The sequence below is a fragment of the Crocodylus siamensis genome, chromosome 10 (genome assembly GCF_052110815.1).
Source record: "Crocodylus siamensis isolate JL-2025a chromosome 10, ASM5211081v1, whole genome shotgun sequence".
Classification (NCBI taxonomy): Eukaryota; Metazoa; Chordata; order Crocodylia; family Crocodylidae; genus Crocodylus; species Crocodylus siamensis.
Genome location: NC_143404.1, coordinates 25,310,551 through 25,332,182, shown reverse-complemented (window position 1 = coordinate 25,332,182; position 21,632 = coordinate 25,310,551).

The following is a 21,632-nucleotide window of genomic DNA, read 5'->3' as shown; positions in this document are numbered from 1 at the left end:
AATTTGTTTCCCCAATGTACCAGGCAAAGCAAGCCACTGTGAAGGTAAACATAGAGAACTAATTGTAGTGATACACTGCCTGTTACTTCTAAAGCTCCAAAAAGACACTTGGGACCAGGAAAGAGGTACTGAATTTAAGTCTTCATTAACAAGAAAAAAATGGTGGTGCCCCTGCCTTTTGGGCTTTACAGCAAAATTGGCATCTTTGTATCATGCTGAGTCTGCAATGTTTTGAAACAACTGCAAAAAACAAGGTGTGAACTTCTTTCTCACTCTTATTACAATGCATGAATTAGGAAGTGTCCCTATCTTCAGATATGCTGCATATCTTTTAAATTAACATATTCTGATCTTGTTTTTGCAGTTATCTACATGAATCTTGGATGAAGCAGCATAAATTGCATGAGGGAAGGGCATAAGGAAGAGCCAATGTGTCAGACGGTATATACTTGGCTGGAATGTAGCTTCATCTGCAACATCTCTGTATATCGTTTTCTTAATTAAGTGCAAGTTGAGTTTTAAAAACTTGGAAACCTCTTATGCTATTACCCTGCACTTGGTACTTGAAACATGGAGGCAGTAATTTGTCTAGTGAGTGCCACAGCAAGGAGGAAAGCTTGATTAACAATAATGCAAAACTAGAAACAAAATAGCAGCTAGAAACAGAGCTAACACATTGTGTGGAATGACTCAGACATCTGAGAAAAAACTCTGCCCAGCTATGGAAACAGTGGAAGCAAGATCTGATTCTGTAGGCAGAGCTGGGATAAATCTAATTACTTTTAATGGCAAGAACTTCATAGTCACAAAAGATTACCCCTCCAGTTTCTGGAAGGTAGAGTGTTTGGGCAACACTAGAGGAGAATTGAAATCAAAGAAATAGAAGGCACAGCTGGCAGCTATGAAGTGTGACACACTGTGCTCAGAGAACCGGTCACAGTGCTCTGAAGCAGCTTTCAATGCCAGGTGGCTACTCACAAAGCAACATAAAGGCAGTGTCAACAGCAAAGCTGCTCAAGAGATGCAACATGACCACATTTTGCTTAAAGAACCACAGCTCTTGGGGAAAAGAGATTTCCAAGAGGCACCAAGAAATAAGTCTACCTACACATCAGCCTTCTTAAAGCTGCTGTTACAGGACCTCTAGAAATGGTTCTCTTTCAAGCCAGGTTAGTTTTAGAAAAAACAGAATCCTCTTTTTTTATAAACCCCCTGCATGAGACATGAAGGTACCTACAAGAGTGAAAACAATTGAGGGGATCACACTCATTTCCAGCCTTCTGCTTCTGCCCATCCAAACCTAAGAGCACATTAATATATATTCAAACATCATTTGTTTCTGGCCAGACCTGATCATCTCTCAGACACTAAGCTACTGCATGGTATGTAACTTTGGCCCTCTTTTTGGTACACTTATCTAATGCAGACAAGGCTTTAGTTCAGGCCTCCCTTGGAGCTCAAATCTGTAAAATCCCCAACCATTTACTGCTGTTCTCCTGAATTCCAGGACTGGCCCAACACCCTGTCCTTTGTTGCTGAGGGAAATGAGACTCTGACCACCCTTGCTCTTCCAGCTGAACAACAAGCATGAAAAATTTGCACGTGGCAAAGCTGACTCAGAACTGGAAACTGGGATAAACAGAGTGAACCCTAGAGGAGAAGCACAGCTGAAAAGATAGATTAAAGAAATGACTTCTAGTTTTTGCCCAAGCCATAAGGGAAAGAGGGACAGTGGTGACAGCAGGGTAATGTATCTAATGTTAGGGGTCCGAAGCAATGGAGAACATAAGAACTGCCATTTACTGAGTCAGATCATAGGTCCATCTTGCCCAGTATTCTTTGACCTCCACTCCCATCCCTCTTTTGTTATCATTAGTCCCCAGAATTCAGTTGCCACTTTCCCAGTAGCCTCCCTTTTTGAGAGAGGCTTTTAGTTTTACTTAGTGGGCACTCGCCCATGGTCTCTTCAAGTGGCAAATAGGCCAGTGTCACCCAGTGACAGAGTGGATGCTGAAAGGGAGAGTGAACTGGGTATGACAAGCATTTTTCCTCCCACTGTTCCTCTCTCATTTGCAGCCTCCGCATTTAAGGTCTAGAAAATTCTTAATTCAGAGGCTGTATCTCTAATGCCCATGCTCAATAGCTACCGATGCTCCCTTCTGCCACGGATTTGTCCAATCCTGTCTTGAATTTGGCTAAGCTGTCAGCCTCCACAACATCTGGTGGCAGAGTTCCACAGTTTAATTACACTCTCTGTGAATGATCTGGATGAAAGGTTTTGAGCATTCATACCCACATCTACAGGTAGAAAAACTACCTCACATCCTTGCACACAGAATCAGACTGCTCCAGTCATTTGAGGTTTCTGTACCTGATAATGGAGCCTCCTTGTAGAGGCAAATCCTGCAGCGACTGAGAATCTGTAAGTTTTCTAGTGTACTATGCTGCCCTAAAACTCAGACATTTTGTCCCTTCCATGGTTTGTTCATAAGCCTTTACTGCAAATCTCTAGTGACCATTGTTTACCTTGAGTTCGTATAATTTCTAAAATAAATTGTTTTGCTAATGACATAAATGAATGTGCTTTTAATGGAATGCATCTAGAAAAGGAATTCAGTTGGTAAAATTAAGCATGTGAATTTGTTGCAGATCAAAACCTATATGTTCTTTAATAGACTTTAACAGATAAATGTGGGTTTTGTGAAAGATGAAAGAAATGAGGAGGAGGAAGGGGAAGCATCAATGCTGATGTTACACAACTGAATTCTACTGGAAAAAAAATACAATAAAATAAACCTGGTGGGAAGAAATGCACTCTTTAATGTAAGCTCTGGAAGGTAGTTTGCAAATTAATTTTCTTCTTTTGCTGGCAGTAAATGCTCTATCCAGCAAAACAACAATGAGAATTAGTTGGAGCCACATGCCTTTAGCTGAAAAGGGAGCTCTTAATAAAAAAAAAAAACACAACATTTTATGTGTAATTTGAAACTCAAGTGTCAGGAATAAAATGGTGTAGCACTGATGTGGTTACGCTAGCTGAGATTTCTGAACTATTTTATTCAAAAAATAAACTCACTGAAGCTACAAATATGTATGCAACATACCTTTTAGGGAGAGAAAGTATGTAAATATTAATTCATAATGTATATTATATTATAGCACCCATTTTTTTTCTTTTTTTCCTTTAAAATAGATACATAAAATAAATAAATATTTAGGCAATGTTTTTCTAACTTGCATGCTTGAAGTAAGGTCATTTGAGAACATAAGTCCCACAAAGTTGATATGACTGTGTGCTCCTAAGTCACTTGGCTGCCTTTGGGTGCCTCTACACAAGCAATTAATGCGAAGCAATGTACTTTGGAGTTTACCGCTGTTTGAATGTGCGCCCTGGAGCACAGTGCACTAAACTGGGGCAAAACAGTCTCCAATGGCAGGGGGCTGAGGGGTGGGGGGTCAGCCTGCCAACTCAGTGTGGCTCCTCCTGGCTCAACATGCTGCAAAGGGGCTGCCTGGGGCAACATCTTACAGTGTGCTGCTGCAGAGGTTTTTTATGCTGCAACAGGATAGCACTTGTATTTATATAAGTATTATCCTGCTGTGGAGCAAATTGGTTTGCTCCAACCTAATGGGGCGCATGTGTAGATGCCAAGATATTTACTGCACAGCTAAGTAGCCTACTGCTCACTAAATGTCTCTTGCATTCTTTGAAAACTGCACCTCAGGATGCCTACTTAACAGGTAAATTAATTTCAGCGGTAAAGATGTGCAATTTAAATTGATTTTGGCTAGCTGTTCTGTCATTAAGACAAGCATCAGGTCATCTGAAAATCAAACTATTTCATCTGCTAAGCAGTAGATTTAAGTGCCTAATTTAGGTACCTGGGTTTGAATGATTGTGGTATAGTAATTTTTTTATACTAGTTTCATACAGCCAGGGATCTCTCTATCTGATCACAAGCTGTTCCCACTGCAGAATAAGATTATGACAGGAAAGCTGGAGGCTTTCTAGGAAGGGTGGCAAAGGCAGCAGGAGGCCTTACAGAAAAGGGAATATAAGTATTCAGTGCTGGTTCTAGACTCCTCCAGGCAGTCTCACAGAGATATTCCATATAGCACTTCTGAACCACAAGCACACCTCAAACCCAATGAGACTCACTGCAACTCTACAAAGTCTCACATTAGTGTCACTGATTAGATCTTAGCTCTTCAATTATACACTTAGAGTGTGAGCAAGAATTGTGAGACCTGGTTCTGCTTTAGGCAGCTTTGTTGAAGCCACTTAAACCCAAGTTGGGATTGCCATGTGCAAGCACTTGCCACTTGTCAGGAGGAGGCATAAGCAGCCAGAAACAAGTAAGATGGACAGGGGTGGGGGCAGGATGATGGTGGTAGTGGCAGCAGGTCTAGAGGGGTTGGTGGGTCCATGGCTGAGGTGGGCGGGAGAAGGAGGGGGGTTAGTCAGGCAGGGTTGTAAAAATAGCAAGACCAGGGTCAAGGGGGTAAAAACAGCACATCCCTAGGGCTATGGAGAGTGACTTGGTTTTCCATGAACAAGCATTCATGATGATCTGAAGTTAGTCCTTGTCTGACAGGAACTAACTTTAGTCAGGGACTCTAGCTTTAGGGTGACCTAAGCCCTGCAAATGCTTGCATACTCAGGCATTTAAATGGCTATGTAAATGTAATGCTCCTACATAGCTTACAATGCAGAGTGACTGCTGCAACTAATCCCCTAGGCTCCCACCTCCCAGGTACTATCTACTCATTATGCTTATAAGCTTATCCCGTCTACATACCTCAGCAACTTAGATACCTATCAACTCAAAGCACTACCAGAAGCAAGCCACATGTGTCCAACAGGGTTTTTGCAGTTCCATATTGTAATTGTACTACAGTATAAGAAGTATATTACTCATAAAGAAAAGGAGATATACAGATATCTATATATCTATATATATATCTATATATGTCTATATGATGTACAGATAAGCACAACAGCTAATTATATATATAAAATTAGCTGCTGTGCTTATCTGTACATTATATAGACTTCAACAGATATATGTGTGTGTATACCTATATAAGCACAACAGGTAATTAAATCTGCAAAAAGAGGTCACATACAGACCTGTTCAAAATTTTGCAGGCATGTTGTAGTATAATGAGTGTGACATTATGAGAAGGGCTGTCACTGTCAGAACTAGGAAGAGGACTTAGGACATCCATATTTTCTGGCCCATGTCAATTCTCCTGGATCATATCACTTTGGAAAACTACTACCTCTTGCAGTTTTTTTCTCCACTATTCACATATACAATGTTGCAGTATCATCTCCATATACATCCCTGTGGAATGCCTTTCTCAAATGCCTTTCCTAAACAAACCAATGCTGTCCTTCATAGCCCTCCTCCAGACTCAATTCTACTATGGCAAGATGACTGTGTCTACATGGCTGTTGGCCTAGGGCATTGGCTACCAATACCAAAATTAAAAAGTATATGGGGTTTGTTTAGGTAAAGTCTAGGTTTCAGTTTAGGCCTCAATCCAGCAATGTTTCTCCATGAAAGGACTGGTGCACAAGCCTAGAGACCTCCCTGACCTCAACAGCACTAAGTACCAACACAGTCATCTACTCATATACAACAGGTTGCACGATTGGAGTCTTATATTATGATTATTTGGAGTAGGGCAAATGTGTAGAGTGTAATGGTGTACATAGATGAAACAAGGGTCCTAAATTAAAGCAGTGAGTTTTAAAAAACAGTGCTTCAATTAAGGGCTGATTAAACCCCCATGTTGTGCACATACCTTACTTGCCTCTCCAGCAAGGAGGGGAGGGTGAGCTGCTGGTGGGCAGAGCAGGCCCTGGGCTGTGGGGGTTGGGGCTGGTGCTTCCTTCCATGGCAGTGGTGGTCCCTCACAGATGGCACCCGCCTGCAGGCACCCAGCTCAGGTGGTCCTGGGGGCACTGCAGCTGCAGAGGGAAGCACTAGATCAGGCTCGCTGCTTTTCTTGGGAGGAGCCTGCTTTCCTGGGCGGCTGCCAGGCTGCCTTCAGGGCTTCCTGCAGAGCCACGGAGCTGCACAGAGCTCGGTGCATCACTCCATGGCTGTAGGGGCAGCAAACTAAAACTCCTCAAAGGAGTTTTAGCTTGCTGCATCCCAAGTCATTTATGGCACATTACACCACCAAATTTCCTACAGTGGCTAGAATTAATGTGCAATACGCTGATGAGGCATGCAAACACTGATACCATTAAAGCAGTGCAAAAGCATTTAGCCAGCTTTAAAGTGTTGTGCGCCTCTCATTTCGTCTACACATAACACAACAGAGATCATATCTTTTCTATAACAACCACTGCTTTTGTTGGCTGCTTTTTCGTCTCCCCAAAACAAAGGTTTAACAATTTTGCTCAACTCTTTATACTACTAATATATTTTTTTCTCTTAAAATTACTCTCACTTCATGATCCATATGAATTCAATTTTCCAGTCAAATTCTTATTTACTGCTTTAAAAAAATGCCCAATTTTCTAGTACTTGATTAAAAAGTAGGGAAAAATGCATGTAACTAGGGAGCAGAGCAACAACAACAGCTGGTGTTTCTCATTGTTGGGGTAGATCTAGCAGCCCTGCCTGAAGTGAGCTTCACTGTAAAATATAAATTATATGTAGCTAGGAGTTAAATGGGAAATGCTGACCATGGAAACGAAGGGCAGATTTGTCAAGTTGAAGACCAGTATTCCTGCACAAAACTAAATCTAATTCCAACCTTTCCAGTTTAAGAGGTGTGCATCAGAAAAGACAAAAATGTTCAACAGTTGCAGGCACAAGGTATGAACAGTTTGGATTTCTTTCCCAATTTCTGCTGTTTAGTCTTAGAAATAATTTTCTGGGTAATTTCACAGCAGCATCAAAAGCTGAATATTGCAAAGTAAACGACACAAATAATGGGAAATAAAATGAGGTCAGGGTTAAAATTTAAAATAAAAGAAAAAGACAGAGAGCAGCTCAACTCCCCTGACTGTATTTCAAATCTACCCACTTCTTAGTACTGTCAACAAGGGTAAATAAAACTTAGATGTATATTGTGATGCCCACAAGAGTTCACTTTTGTAATTAAATATCAACAGTATGAAAGAAATACATTACAAATAAAGGTCAGTGTCTGAGGAAAAAAAAAAAACAAGGAAATTATTAAGCATTTCTAATAATTGTCTTTCTTAACCTGTTATCAAAGACAGCTAGAATATGGAACAGCTTATACAGATAAGGCATGAGAGGTGAACTTGGAACCCTCTAAAGGCTTTGGAATGACAGGCTCTACTGTAAGTGGAGCAGCAGGTACAGGTATAAAATGATGTTCATGTGAATTCAGTGCTGCAGTGTGGAACTTCACCTTTAGCTATGGAACAGTGAATGTGTAGGCGTTCAAAAAAAAAAAACCCACACAGTTGAAAGTAGTCAGAGAGCCGTGTTAATGGCATAGCTGGGATTCAAACTATGTGAGGAAAAAAAAACTCACAAAAAAAAACTACTCCTTATATTTATACCTGAAAATATTTTAATTTTGCTCTAAACTGATAAGTTTCTGGGTTTGGTTTGTTTAATTTGTTTCATGAAGACAGAACGAACATTTAAGATTCTCCTTTCCCCTCACCTTCCTTAACTAGTTATGAGTGTATTTGCTATGGGTATGAACTGCAAAAGTCTGTTTGGGTTTGGTTCTATTATCACTATTATATTTACTGGTAGATTATGTTATCACTATTATATTTATTTTTGTCTCATGGCGAGATGAAGAGTCCTTTATTTTCCTGCTTCATTATTTGTATTGCTCACTTAAATTTATGCAACTGCACACTTCGGGTGTGTGCAAGTGTTCAAATGAACTGGTAGAAGTTAAATATAGCTTAACAGTTTAGTTTAAGCCAGGGGCTGTCCACAGGTCCAAAAATTTGGTAGCAGGGAAGTACTGGCAGCATTAATTGCTCCCCTGCTGTGAAATTTCTAGAGCATAAGGTTCCCCACAGGATGGACAGTGTATCCCTGTGTAGCTGTGATCAGGGTAGCAGGGGTGACAGGGTAGCCCAGAGGTAACACAGAGCCCAGTCTTGATGGGTGGGGGTGGTGCTGGCCACTGGGGCTTGATCTCGGCACATGGGGCCCAATCCCAGCACGCAGGGCCAGGAAAAGGCAGCGTGGGGCCTGATCCTGGTTCATGGAGCCCAATCTAACCCGTGAGCAAATCCCAAACCACTCGTCTTGTCTATGCATCCAAAAGATTGGGCACTCATGTAAGCTTTTGGAAACTTGACCAATAGATCTCTATATGTAAGTTCATGAGGTCAGTGGCTTGCTCTGCAGACAGATTGTGTTGCCAGTGGCACCGAGATAGGGTGCTCCAGGGAACATACCCCAATGAGCTTTAGTGGCTGCACAGTCTGCCTAGAAATAGCTGGCAACACTGAAAGACACAGGCCAGGGCTGGGTGGCTGGCCCATTTCCCCTTCCCCACAGCACCCTACCTCCCTCTCACCTGTCAATTCATTCAGACAGCAGACCCAGAGTGCATCTGGTATCTTTCCAAAACTAGCAATTTCTGCTGCAGCAGCCCAGTGGATCATTATCTCTCTGGCACCAGCCAATTGACCCTGTTTCAGGGAAGATCAAGTGAGTCTGGTTGGGATTGGGTGCCACTGGGTTGGGGTTGGGGGCTGGCAGGTTGGGTATTGGTGGGTCTGGGCTGGGGGATCTCTGTTGGACTGCTCCGGTTCCATGAGGATGGGGGAGGTCTAGAGTTTCCAGTCTTGGTGAAAGTTGGGTTAGGCTGGTCATGTTGGTGGGAGGGATGTGGACTGTGGGCTCCGCTCATAGTGGAGACCATGCTGTTTGGGTACAGGGGTTGGGGTCTGATGGTCCACACCCTCCTGTACCCAAACAACACAGTTTCATCTAGGAACAAAACCCAACCATGGAGGGATGTGCGCAGTGGGGTTCCGCAGGGCTTGGTCTTCGGGCCCGCACTGTTCAATATCTTCATCAGCAACTTGGATGGGATTGTAAAAAGCACTCTATTCAAATTCACAGATGACACCAAGATGTGGGGAGAAGTGGGCATGTTAGAAGGGAGGAATAGGCTGCAATCAGACCTAGACAGGTTACAGATGTGGGCGGATGAGAACAGGATGGGTTTCAACACTGACTACTGCAAGTTACTGCACCTGGGGAGGAAGAACCAGCAGGATACCTACAAGCTAGGGAACTCCCTTCTCATCAGTGTAGAGGCAGAAAAGGATCTTGGAGTCATTATTGATGCCAAAATGAACATGGGCTGACAATGTGCGGAAGCAGTCAGGAAGGCCAACCGTACCTTGTCATGCATCCACAGATGCATCTTAAGCAGGTCCAAGGAGGTGATCCTCCCCCACTATGTGACACTGGTCAGGCCACAGTTGGAGTAGTGAGTCCACTTCTGGGTGCTACACTTCAGGAGGGATGTGGACAACATGGAGAGGGTGACCAGGAGTCAGCAGGGCAGGGCAGGCTCTACAAGGAGAGAAGGCTGAGGGGGGATCTAGTGGCCATTTACAAACTAGTCAGAGGGGACCAGCAGGCAGTGAGGGAGTCCCTGTTCCCCCGAGCATTCCCAGGAGTGACAAGAAATAACGGTCACAAGCTGGCAGAGGGTAGATTCAGACTAGATATCAGGAGGTGCTACTTCACTGTCAGGGTGGCTAGGATCTGGAACCAACTTCCAAGCGAAGTGGTGCTGGCATCTACCCTGGGGTCTTTAAGAGGAGGCTGGACAAACACCTCACTGGAGTCGTTTGACCCCAGTACTCTTTCCTGTCATGGCAGGGGGTCAGACGTGATGATCCGCTCAGGTCCCTTCCGACGCTACCAACTATGAAACTATGAAATCACCCCATCTCCCCCAACACCAGGGTCCAAGTGTGTGGGAAGAGGGGTGTTGGGAAGCTCCAGCAATAGTGGGAGCAGGGGATAGTTGAGAAACAGGTGATGGGTAGGGTGGCTGTTCTATCAGTGGCAGGACATTCAGTGGGATCTCCCTCTGCCCATGCCTTCTGTCCTATGAAAGTGTGTGGCTCTGAAGTAACACAAGGTCAGGGGAGAAGGGGTTGCTCTGCTGTAATTCACTTCCTGTCAGTACCTGCAGGGCTGGCAGGTGGCCTTCCCTCTTGCCTGTGCTAGCTTGGGGGTATAAAAGCTGCAGAGCCTTGGGGCTGTGGAGAAGGGCTGACAGCAGAAGAAATTTCTCTGTGACTCAGCCAGAGAAGTGGATTCTGTCTGAGTCACAGACTGTCCCTCTCTGGAGGGCGATGCTCACTGGGATGCCAGGAGACAGTAGGGAAACTTCTACCAGTAGGGAAACTGTGCAAGCATTTGTTAAACCTGTCTAGCCCAGACAGATCTAGATTTAAACTTTGTAACATAAGATTTCCACGATATGTGTCATTTTTAGAACAAATTAGGCATCGCAAATGAGTGCGCATCCAGTGTTTCTGTTTGGAGAAATGTGATTCAGCTGATCAAAATGAAGCACTTGTATGTAACTTAACTCTATACATATCCATGTAAGATGGGGACCCACAAAGCTTTTAAAAATCTAAAAGAAATATGTGTTCCTACTAAAGTCACATGTTTTGAATGTTAAAGGGGAACAGCTTAGGAAAATACCTTAATACCTTTCATTTTCCCAGAACAATGTTAGTGCCTCAGAGAAAAAGAAATAATACACGTCATTTTGGGAATCTTCTTAAAATGATGCCCATGCCTATAAACTTGCAATTTTGCTTTTGGAGATAAGTCTGTTTTGAACTAGACTCACTTATATTCTCTTATCTTGTAAGCTTAGCTTTTGCTGATTAAAGAAGCCTGATGATTACAACTATGAAGGATTTGTTCTATGCCAGCAAAGTGGCAGAGAGATATGAGTGCTCTAAGTCCATCACCTTTACAAAAAAATAGAGAGGATATTGTGCCACAAGCATGGGATCTGTCAAACGTAGAGGGAGATTGTTTTGTTCAGTTGACCTGAGTTTTGTTCTCCCTAAAGATTTTAACAAAAAGCTAAATTGCTTACAGAATATAGATTTTAGTGAATTTAAGGGGCGGTGTTAAATAAAAGTAGTGTAGACTTGAAATGGTAAATAGTAAAGGCAAAAGTACTATTAATTAGACAGTGGTATGTGAAGAAAATGTAAGGAGATCATGTTAGGCCATTAAGAGTTCAAAACTGTCATAGTCTGTCCTTGAAAAGCACACAAAAATATACAACTGAAGACATTTTAAGTATTATATATATTGTAGTTCCAGAGGTTTTTATGCATATTGAAAGGCTTAATATAAAAGGGCAAGTAGCTTAAATAATGGGAATAAAGCAGTATAAAAGAGATGTTATTTTGTGAATGGAGTACTTTGACAGTTTCTACTCTCATCATTGCTGGAGTGGCCTGATTAACTCTGAAAGTGATGTATTGCTCTTTAGGACAAGTTATTCTTTGATTTTACCATAATCATACAGAAATTCTAACGTCAACTGTTAGAACATTAATGGGTGCAAACAAGCAGTTGTGGGACCTGGTTTAGGGATATGTAGTTAATTGAAGATGCATGGTCAACATCAGGTAAGTAACTCATAAAGTAAGGTTAAAAAAATCTTTCTAAATAAAGTATTATGCTGATCTTTCTGCAAATATTGAGTTGGTGGGACATCAGCCAAAGGAAATTGCTTGAAGGGGACAGAGAAATAGCTGGTGAATGAAAGAAAAATAGCTAGCCAAGAAGGACAAGGTATCAGGTTCAGGATAAGGGGAAAACAGAAACTGGCACTGGGGTAGAGGAGAAGGCATCAGTTCAAATGTGGGAGAGAGAAAGAAATAAAAAGATGATTGGATTGCATTTTGCAGACCAAGGACAGGAGTAAGCTTTATGGAGTTAATCCTTCAATTTGTAAAATGGAGTACAAAGCACTATGCTGGGACTGCAGCTCCCAATAACTGGACCAGCGCTACAGAAGGAGTGTAACACTGTACCAAAAACCGGGCTGAATGTTAAAACATAAGGGGCTGGGGAAGTCTGAGAGCAATAAGACCATTGCTGGAAGTCTTATAAATATCTATGAGCACATATACATGTTGCCCCGTAGTGATGTAAAGAGGGATGCTGCTCACTGATTGGGGCCACTGTTTATGCAGTGTAGATAATAATATCCTAAAACAAAACTGCAAAGAACTTTTAATTTTTCTCATTCCACAGATAGATAGATAGATAGATAGATAGATAGATAGATATGAGACCTGTTCAAAACAACTAGTATTTGCTTTGGATTCGAATTTGGTTGATTCAGGGGACAGTGATTCAATTTGGTGATTTGAATCACTGTCCTGAATCAATTTGGCTGAATCTGATTCAGAGATTTGGCTGCTGCCAAATTGGCCAGATTTCTGAATCTGACAGGCCCTAGCCCCCCTCCCCCCCCACCATGGCTGCCCTGCCTGGCCCCAGCTCCCAGCGCTTTAAAAAAAAAAAAGCCTAGACTCACCGGCTTGTGCCATCTTGCCAGGCAGTGGCCAATGCTGCATGGGGCAGCTCTGCCATGAACCCCCAGAAGCCCCAATGCCTGCTGCAGAAGCTGGTGAGTGAGGGATATATATATATATATATATATATATAAAGAATCAGGAGCTTGGGCTGGGCAGGGCAGCCATGGGGCATGGGGGTGGGGGCAGGCTGAGAGAGTGAGCACAGAATGAGGTGTGCTCAGAGGCTGTGGGAGCAAGCAGGGCATGAGGCTTGGTGGGGGTCCTCCTATGATCCCCTCCCCCATTCTCCAGCCCTCCCCTCCCCCACCCCCTACTTCCTAGCACAGAGTGTGGGTCCAGCTCCCTGCAGCAGCGAGTGGGGACTGCCCAAATCTCTGAAGCTCTCTGAATCTTTTCCAAATCAATTCAGAGAGCTTCATATTTATTTGGGCTTTTTTACTGGTCTCCTGATTGGATTTGGATTTGGAGATTCGGCTGCCAAATCGGGCCAAATCTCCTCTGAATTGAATCAGCACCTGAAGTTTCACACAGCCCTAACAGATCTATCTGTCTAGCTATCTATCTCTTATACTTGCTTATCCTAATCCAGATAATAACCAAAATGCCTTCAGTAGAACTCAGGTAAAATGCACAATGAATTGACTAGTATATAGTAAACAGCAGACTCAGTTTTGGGGGAAGGAACTATGTGGGAATCCTAATCTTTCAGAGAGGTCATTATTTGGAGATAACCTGTGTAGATCTGACTGTAGAACTGGGGTCTATATTACTGGAAATAGGATACATGGAAAGAAAAAAGGACATTATAGACATGCAATCAATGCTAACTGAAAGAAGAATTAATGCAAAGTTAATATTACATTCACATACTGCAGCAGTTTGCCTTCTAGGTTCATCTCTCTTGAAAAGCAGGTTAAGGGAAAAGGGCATCCTTACAAATGTATCGCATGCTAATTAAATGTCACTTTGCATCAAAACAAAACATGTGATATATTGTGATTATGTTATGAAAAACAATTTGTCATCCATGTACTTCCTATCAATTTATGCATGATAGTCTCTTAGAAGCAGACTCAAGTAATGCACACACTGAAAGAAGGATGTTGCTTGGGAACAAAGAAACTTGTTTCCATTCAGCATATCTCAACTGAAATATTATACTTTTTTCAGATATAAATACTCAGTATTTCAGAGAAAAATGCCTGTGCAACTTTCCTTTCTTCATCCTTTGATATAGTAAAAAAATCTTAAGAATTCTATTTATTCCCAAGTAGCAGAAATATTTTGCTTACTTTAAGTAACTCTTGCAAAATAAGAGTAAGTAGTATTGATTATTTTGGATCAAGGTAATTTTGGTTTCTTCTGAATGTGTGTGTTGAAATAAGTATACAGTATTCTGTATGTGTGTGTTGAAATAAGTATACAGGCACATTTGGGGACTGTATAATACAATACAGTCTTTTGAAACATGATGTTTCCTTGAAAAGGACAGCAATGATCTCTTAAAGCACCAAAGTCTTCAGTTTTTATTACTATGTGAATTTAAAGTAATCAATTCATAGTATCACTTTTCCTGACTCCACACATTTTCACGGATCATTGACAAAAATGATGCTCAAAAGCAGGTAAATAGAGTTTGTGACACAGACATGTCTAAGTTTACAAGCCTATCCTGGGGCCATTTAGGTACTTAAAGCTTCGAGCTATGGCAGTAATTCTTCAGACAGGGTAGAAAATTATCCAAGCGCAATGGCGCTGATTTGCTCCATCATTCAATGCATTAAAGTATATTTTGTATTTACTGAAAGCTCGTGTTATATACACTAGGGGCTCAATTCTGATCTCCACTACATGAGTATAAATCAGGAATAGCTGCACTGAAGTCAGTGGAACGGCAGCGTGCATGTAGACACCAGCCTTGATTTATGCTACCTTCTGGCTCTAGAAACTAAACAAGGGGAAGACAGTTGCTTCATGAAAAGGTTGCCAAAACCTCCAAGAAGTAGATGGCACTGAGTAGGGGAGTGCCAATGAATTCCTGCTGCAGCCTCTGCCAGTGGAGATTCAAAAAAAGAAAAAAAGAAAAAAAAAACCATGAAGGAGACATGCTAGGGTGGGAATGGCTACATCTCTCCCTGAAGGGTAAGTGTGTTTTCTCTTCCAGATTGGCTGGTCTCGTACGGTGAGCTTTAAACTAGGTTCACTGGAGAATGGGGATGCAGAGGTACAGGAGGACACTTTGATATCAAGCCACGTGATGCAAGCAGAAACAACCGAGGTAAATGACAAGGGCCTGGACAATCTTGGGAACAAGAGGCAGCACGAACACCCATAGGAGGTCTCAATTACCTCTACACAAATGCTAGAAGTATGGGTAATAAGCAAGAGGAACTCACCCTCTTGCTAGTTAGCAAAAATTCAGACCTGGTTGGGCTTACAGACACCTGGTGGGATTCTACCCATGACTGGGCAGTAAACATCAAGGGCTCTAGGTTGTATAGACTAGATAGAGTAGGGAGAAAAGAGCGGGGGTGTAGCACTCACGGTCAGCTCACAGAGCCTGTAAGGAGAAGGTTTGTCATGGGTGACCTAAACTACCCAGACATCTGCTGGGAAGATCAGTCAGCCAGGTCTGAATGCTCACATAGTTTTTTAGCCTGCATGCAGGACCTGCATCTAACTCAGGAGATACATAATGCCTCCCGAGGAAATGCTTTGCAGGTACTCAACTACCTAGGCATTAGTGACCATCATCTGATGGAATTTACTATTCATTGCAGGGTGGTGAAAGCAAGCAGTAAGCCAAAAGTCCTTGACTTCAGGAGGGCCGACTTCAATGAGCTAAGGAGATTAGTAATGGCGACATTGGGGACTCAGGGGCAAGAGTGCTAAAAAGATCCCTTGGCTCAATAAAGGCATCCAGGAGGGCCTGAGGGCAAAAAAGGTGGCATACAATCACTGGAAGCAAGGGGCTATCATCAAGGAGGATTACACTTCCATTTCTTGCAATTGCAGGGAGGTGGTCAGGAAGGCCAAGGCAGAGATGGAACTAGGGCTGTCAACCAGAATTAAGGGTAACAAAAAGTCCTTTTTCAAATACATAGGGAGTAAGAAGAAGGCACCAGGTACTGTGGGGCCCCTACAGGACAGGCTTGGCAATCTGGTGATTGCAGCAAAGGAAAAAGCTGATCTCTTCAATGAGTTGTTTGCTTCAATATTTCTGAGCAGGGACTGGGACAACTCCCCCGCTAGGATTACAGACAGGCTCAGGGGACACAAAACCATACCTAGGGTCAGGGATGATCTAGTTAGGGAACTCTTGGAGGGGCTGGACGTGTATAAATCAGCAGGTACAGATGCTCTTCATCCAAGGGTACTGAGGGAATTGGTGGAAGTCATAGCAGGGCCCCTGGCTTGGCTGTATGAGTGCTTCTGGTGCTCTGGCCAGGTCCCAGAGGACTGGAAAAGAGCCAATGTGGTCCCCATTTACAAGAAGGGGAGAAAGGAGGACCTGGGTAACTATAGGCCAGTAGTCTGACCTTGGTCCTTGCGAAAACCCTTGAGAAAATTATCAAGGAACACATCTGCGGGGGCCCAGCATGGAAGGTAATGCTCAGAGGCAACCAACACGGGTTCAGTGCGGGCAGATCCTGCCTAACTAACCTGTTTCCTTTTACAACCAGGTCACAAAGTCCTTGGATGCAGGCATTAAGGTGATGTCATCTACCTGGACTTCAAGAAGGTCTTTGACACTGTTTCTCACCCCCTGCTCATGAAAAAACTAAGCGACTGCAACATTGATGCTTACACAGGCAGATGGGTGGCCAATTGGCTTGATGGTTACACCCAGAGAGTGGTGGTGTTGGGGGGGGGTCATTTTTAACCTGGAGGGATGTGGGCAGTGGAGTTCCGCAGGGCTCGGTCCTCGAGCCTGTGCTATTCAACTTCTTTATCAGTGACTTGGAGGTGGGCGTGGAAAGCATGCTGTCCAAATTCGCTGACGACACAAAGATGTGGGGAGAAGTGGGCACACTGGAGGGGAGGGGCATAATCCAACTAGATCTAGACAGGTTACAGAGGTGGGCAGATTAGAATAGGATGGAAATCAATGCAGACAAGTGCAAGGTGCTGCATCTAGGGAGAAGGAACCTGCAACATACCTATAGGCTGAGGAACACCCTTCTCAACAATACAGTGGTTGAAAGGGATCTTAGAGTCATTGCTGACTCCAGGATGAACATGAGCAGCCAATGCGAGGAAGCAGTCAGTAAGGGTAACCACACTTTGTCGTGCATCTACAGATGCATCACAAGCAGGTCCAGGGAGGTGATCATTCCCTTCTATGCGGCACTGGTCAGGTCGCAGTTGGAGTACTGCATCCAGTTCTGGGCACTGCACTTCAAGAGGGATGTGCTAACCTTGAGAGGGTCCAGAAGAGGCCCACTTGCATGGTGAAGGGGCAGCAGGCCAGGCCCTACAAAGATAGACTAAAGGGCCTGAATCTATTCAGCCTCAACAAGAGAAGACTGAGAGGGGATCTGGTGGCCAACTATAAACTCACCGGAGGGACCAGCGGAAAATAGGTGAGGCTCTGTTTCCCCAGGCACCACTTGGGATAACAAGGAACAACGGCCACAAGTTGATTGAGAGCAGCTTCAGCCTTGATATCAGGAGGCATTACTTTATGGTTAGGGCTTCCAGGCTCTGGAATGTGTTCCCAAGGGAGGTGGTGCTCTCCCTTACCTTGCAGGTCTTCAAGAGGAGGTTGAATAGATATCTGGCTGGGGCATTAAGATCCCAGTACTTGTTCCTGCCTAGGGCAGGGGGTCAGACTTGATGATCTGTTCAGGTTCCTTTCAAACCTAGAAACTATGAAACACCACATACTCTTTCCTAAAAATAAACACCACCTTGGCTGTAGCTCCCCCACAATCAAAAATGTGTACCATTTACACTTCCCTGCACCCTACAGGGTGATTCTAGCCATATGCTTATGCACCAGCAAATTCCATATAAGTAGTAGTGATAATCACAAAGCTAGTTTCTGATACTGGTACACTGGGGTGCCTATATGCGTGCAGATTAATCACGTCTCTGGAGTGTAGTAATTACTGTGCTCCAACAGACTCCAGTCTCACATGCATCAGTTTCCCCATGCTGTAAAATGGTGGCATGGGGTATTTTAACTAAAGCTTGTTCAAAGAGCTTTATTTAAAGTGTCCCTACCAACATTTTTCAACATGGGAATGCTGATACTTGTGACATTCTGGGCACTTTAATTAGAGCAGCTTCTGAAGCTACTGTAATTAAAGCACCCCTGCCCCCCTGCCCTCCCTCCACTGCCTGGAGCACATCTATAAATGCCCCTACAGCCCAGATGGAAAACACATGAAGGGTCTTGTTATACAGTAATTGTCCACACATTAACACCTGAACTAGTTTTAAGCACTCATTATGCTGTTCAAACCCATGCCACTGCAGGGCAAGATTATCTCTGATCCATGACACTCAACTTGTATTACATTATGGTGTAGCCACTTTAGACATGACCAAGGTGGGGCGGTTGGGGCAGGGAACCAGGGAAGCAACATTTGTATGGCTCACAGCATATGGTGTAACAAGGCCCTTGGACTTATATAACTAACATCCGTTCTGTACATTCATATACGTTATTTAGAAAGGACAAATAAGCACTGACTCAGTGGTGTCTGCCCATGGTAGGTGCTATTACAGTGCCTTGCCAGTAGGTGGTGGGAAATCAACTATTTCCCTGTCTGCATTACAGGAATGTTGGAATAAATGAGTACAGACAATACTTAAACCAGTACCGTTTTATGCCTAATTTCTCCAGAGGATTATTATATAGCAGATTCAAATGAAGTACAGTGATGTAGAGGTTTATATCAGTTCTCTTATCTTTGTTTACAGAAATGACTTAGAGAAAAGGGAGACACAGACATGCACACAACTATTCAGTGGTTTCTAGTGTTGCATAGAGGAATTTCTGGGCAGATTTGTTACAAACATCTTATTACAGGCAATTTTACTACAATATGCAATGGGACTGTACCCAATTCATACCACTAAAACCACTATAAACATATATATTTTACTCTCCCTCTATCTGTATAATGCACTGCATATTCATATAGGCACAGTGATCTACTGCAAGCCTTCCTCCACCATTAAAAATTAATCTAGGATCTAAGTGCATATTGGTTTACTTTAATCTTATTGGAATTCTGTGCTTACACTTGGCTGAGAAAAGCCTGAACACCTTCAGAGTTTTGAAGAAAAAAAAAAAAAGATGTACAATTCCTTCCTACAGATCTCTCTTCACGGAAATGGACTAACACCTTACCTTGTTACGGGTGGGGGGGGGTTCCCCCTTTTAAATCCTTAGACGCATGCCCATTTAAAGGCTTACCAACAATTTATAAACCTCACTGTGTACTGACAGAATTTTTAAAGGTTGAAAATTTGATACTGAGTAATTTTAAATGGAGCCCACTATATCTTTTTAAACAAATGCTCAGACATGTGAGGACAAAGCTAAACAAGTGGTGTTTAATGGCTATTCACTTTATAGGGTGGACAGACACACGCTACTGAAACACAATTTCCAAAAGAAAGAGTAATTCAAAAAGACAAATAACAATGTTTAATTTTAATAAAACTCATCTTTCCAAGGCATTAGAACTACATGAACCAACAAACTTTATAACATGTCTAAATTTGATAAAGTGGCTCAAAATCACATTAATAATAGAAAACTAGTTAGAACTCTGAACATGAAATCAGTCATGCTTCCACACGCATGATGTACATAAAATATATTATGGATGAATTTTGCTATTGGATTATATTATTGTAAGTCAATGTGGTGATTACAAATGAATATATTTTATATGAAACAGAATATTTAAAAATGATCTTCAAAATTTCCATTGAGACCTCAGTATTAAAAGAAATCTGTCACTTCAGAACATAACCTTTTTTGTCATGATAGCAACTCTTGTTGCAAAATGAGTAAATTAAATCACTTGAGAATTCTACAAAAGACAGAAAACTTTAAACTAAATGCCATTCATAACACTATAAAGTAACACAAATGATGTGTTGCCTTTGATACAGGAAAACATATCTACAGCATTATCTTTCATTAAATAGAGGAAGCTGTCAGATATATTTTTCTCAGGTTGACGGTTCTTTCCAAGTGTTGGAGTACACTGTTCAATAATACACAATTGTATTGGAAATTAAAGTTTATGATAAGCTTGTGTATATCATATGAACTAGTTGAACAGAATTCTATTTCTTCAGCAGCAACCAGATTCATACAATATTCCCAAAGTTTAAAGCACTTTCATGTCACTGCACTACCTGAAAGCTTTCAGAATTGTCAAGTATTCGTTGGGTGTTTGGGTGAAGGGGTTCATTTTCCTTTAAGCGAAACATATCCTTGCTGCATGGCTATTTCATGCAGATAGTAACAAATCCATTGTCTAGGCTGGCACTTAATGGTTATTTCTAAGTTGAACAAGACTTCAAGCTCTTCAGGGCATTCACAGTCTTTTTATATAAAAAAACAGGCTAGGGAGTATGTAAGTTACAAGTCTCCCCAGGCTTCCTATAGAACATGGTCCACCAGAAATCTCTGCAGTATTCAGGATCTACTTTTGACAGCTCCTCCCATTTCTATCTTTGTTGTGGCTCATGCTTTCTGCCCCAGTTCCTTAGAAAGCAGGTTCATGGCTTTTTTGCATTTGGCCTCTGCTTCCACAAGCCTTTTCATTTTCTTGGTTTGGGCCTTTTTAATACAATATACTATTAGTCATAGGTTTTGAGGCTTTCACCCCAGGCTCTATTTCTGATTCTAGCAGTAGTTAGTTGTCTGGATGCTGGCAGGTCATTTCACCTTTTCCTTTTCTAGGTCTATAATTTTTTTGCTATGCTTTGCTTGTATTAGAATTTAAGTAGTGTATATTAGTTTAAGAATTGGACTGCATTTTTTGAATGAATAGTTGATGTTCTGAAAAATGCAGTATTAGGGGCATTGACACTACTTGTGAACTTGGATGTTATTCAGCTAATGGTTTTAACTTACAGAAAGGCAAAAAATCTGAAAACAATGAAGCATTTTGCTTTTACATTTTCAAAATTAAATGATCAATTTTTGTTTTCAAATGGAATATTTTGGCCAAAAAAAAGACATCTTTTTTTAAAACATAATCCTTCCTCCCCCACAACACACTGACATATTCTGCTTTGAGTTGTATGACATGTTTTGAATTGACCAAAACAAAAAGTTTCATAATTTTGTTTGCCTAACCCACCCCCAGGCAGTGATTTTGTTCTGAACTGATTGAATGTTTTTCCTGTTTTTTGGTTACCACTATTCTTCCAACTGTCACTGTTATTACTGTGGTTATATTATCATTGTTACCTTCTTCATACCAACTGATAACTAAGTTTTCTCAAATTGTAACTGCATTTGCAGTACCGTAATATCTGTGTCAAGCTGTGCAAAAAAGACTACCCTGCTTTTGTATACATAGTGTACCATATTTGACTTTTGGAAAAGGAATATTAAGAAAATAAAATTATGAGATGGATGTAACCTCCTGACTCTGTGCAATATGACAGGCTATAAAATGGCAGGTCTGGGTGATGAAATAATTTCCAAAAAGACTGGGTATAGAAATGGCTGTTTTTATACTCCATTGTGGTCTCTTAATGTTTGATAACAACATCCTTCTGTGAACAGTGCTGATACCTTCTAAATTTCTGGGTTCATTTTGCAGGTAAGTCTGCCCAAACTATCTGCTTTTCAGTTTAGAATGTGATATTTTACATAATTGTTTCTTGCATTGCTCTGTTCTTTAATTATAAAATGAAAACAATTTGTACAATATGAATACAAGCATCGATGTGTGAGAATTACTGTTTAACCATTGATCTGGTGAAAACCTCATCTCTGATCCTTTGCATCAGTTCAAGTCTTTGCTGGGAGTTACCATGGCTGCAAATCATTATTTCCAAGTCAAGTAATGAGTGAAGT